Source organism: Orussus abietinus, unplaced genomic scaffold (assembly GCF_000612105.2).
Source record: "Orussus abietinus isolate OABI.00-Male unplaced genomic scaffold, Oabi_2.0 scaffold899, whole genome shotgun sequence".
In the NCBI taxonomy this organism is placed as follows: Eukaryota; Metazoa; Arthropoda; class Insecta; order Hymenoptera; family Orussidae; genus Orussus; species Orussus abietinus.
This window is the reverse complement of record NW_019395197.1, coordinates 1-2,708: the sequence shown is the minus strand read 5'-3', so window position 1 is coordinate 2,708 and position 2,708 is coordinate 1.

Genomic DNA, 2,708 nt, shown 5'->3' with positions numbered 1-2,708 from the left:
TAAAAGGGCATTGAAATTATGTCGTTGCACTTTTTTATATGAAAATGACCACTTATCGAAAATCGCTCCCATATAAACACAGGTCAACATTTCATCTTCGATATGAGCACTCGTTGAGCTCGATCGGTTTAGAAATACGTTCGGAATCGTTGTCCCCGTGAGGCCCTGCAAAATCGCTGGAGTGGTGAGCGCCCTTAAGTACTCGGTAGCGTCTCGCTGAAGTTCAAACGCGATAGACGCGTTCCGCTCGTTATTCAACACGTATTTTTCGCTCAAATGTAGAACTGTACTCTATAAAAAAAGAATAAGATATTCGTTATAAAAATTGAAAAATAATTTGGAAATTTGATGCATTAAAAAAGATGAATGGTAAGATGAACATATTATATAGGGATTCTGATTATTGCTGAATTGTAATAGAAAAGTATTCTATTTACAATTTGTTGCAATAGAATAATTACATTCAAATAATTGATTTATTATCAGCTGATGAATGTGGTAGGCACTTAATTGAATAATCAAGTAACAATTTAAAGTGCAGAAGACAACATGTTCAATTAACTCAAATGTTTTTCACATTTTTTAATCAATTACTGTTGAGTGACTGAACCTGTTATACAACAATAAAATCCAACATAGGAAAAGACGCACATATACAAGAACACTAAATTCGGACACTAAGCGATATTAGCTTAAAAACAATTAATTGCCTACCGTATTTTAACCAATACTAGTTTCAATATATTTAAATTCGAAACGGAACTCTTTTCTGTTTCAATTCAGCAATTAACAATTATCTCATGAAATCTGTTTTTCTTGCAATTAATTGCTGTCGATATATCAACATCCCAAGTTATTTACCTTTCCATTTTTATAAAATAAAAAAATTGCTTCATATGTATATTTCTGTTTCTGACTTTTAGCAGAAATACCGGAATTCTTCAATATAAATATGTTTCACATGAATATAACCACAATTCGATTTACTCATAATCATATGATATATTATAAAATTCATGTTTTCCTGGAAGTTACTGTAAAAATATCAAAAAGATCGACGAAAATTTGGTAAAATGCAGTTCTGCGATGTTAAGCGTAATGGGAAAGGTCGGCCTGTGGCATCACGTCCCCACGCTACTCGTAAAGAAAGAATCGGCAGATTGAACAATCCTCTGTAGTATAGGATCCTTCGTCTAAGGTTGCACACGACGCAGAGCTTAACTTTCGACGCGTTACCTGGACAGAATTAACGGCGTTCACCACCAAGTAGGGACGATAACTTCCACCGCTAGATGGCATTAGCATCGAATTCGGTGGGAGGTAACCAAAACGTACTTTCTCGCTCGGATGAGGGAGACGTGACGCATAATGGGCAGTGTTTAGCAACGGGCGAAAAATGTGTGCGTATTTTGCACGTNCTCCGGGTTTTAGTGTCACTTAAATTAGGTTATCCAGCCGCGGATATTGGCTGGGTTAAGGCTTTGAGGATTTGGAATTCTGCCATCAATCGCAACGTGCGATGTTGAGGATGAGAGTGAAGGATTATAAGAGATAGGATTTTTAAGAACTAGGATGTGGGTATGGTCGCTATACCAGTCCCACTGGAACACGGACCTGAAAATAAACAAATAAAACGCATTCACCCTTATTAAGAGTTTTCTCCGTAATCGAATCGTGAGCGGCAATGCCCGGTCATCGAATTTGGGGACAAAACTCTAAGGAGCAACTTCTCGTCAGAGCACTGTCCGGCTCGGATCGAGAGCGGCAATACTCGGTCACCGAGGAACGAACAGCTTCTTAACGAGGTAGTTCTCAAGTACTCCGATTGCTTCAATTAAAAATCTATTTCGACGCGATCGCGTGTATCTGAATTACTCCCCCAATTTAGGGACTTATAAGTTCTCGATGTGCACGATCTCGGAGTCCCGAACGAAGAGAGAAAGGTCTTTGATCGATATCCGATCGATATCCCAGACTTAGTGACTTCTCTCGCGATGCTCCGCACTCGCGAGCCGCGCTTCCCTCTCCCGAGGCCTCCCTACTCTTACGCCATACTAATTGCGCATGTCCTAAGTATACCGAAATAATGGTCCTAACGTACAGTGGCTCATGTTAACCGCTTGACCCGTTACAATATGTATATGTATGTATGTATATATGTATATATATGTATATATGTATGTATATATTGTGACGTGTGGATTTTGGGCCACCCGGTCACATGTTTGGCTGAGGGCCCTTTAGCCCTTTTTCGGGACTTCGGAGCATTTCTGGTCCGACGGTCCCCGATTTGCGGGGAAACGTTGCGATAAGATACTTTGTTTTAAATCTTTTCTTTCAGCTCTTATTTTTGCGATAGCGAATCCCCGAGAGGCGCCGCTCGGGATACGCATTTTCGCGGTTTCGGGAAAATAGTTTTCGTTTTCTAAAGAAAGGAAAAATAAGACATAAAATGTTGTGATCTCGAATATTGCCTGGAATATTCAGAGAATATTCCAGCGAATATTCGGGAAAGGTTTGTAGCTACGCTAACTCGGTTAGCAACCGGAACGACAACAGCGTCGACCTCGTAGAGGTCGCGGCTTTGTCGTCGCTCGCCGCTACAAGAGCCGCGTCGAGGAGGAAGACGACGCCTGCGCAGGGACGTACCTAACCGAAGAGGAGAGGACCGTACGTCGGGCCCTATGAGGGGAGCCGGCCGACCCCGT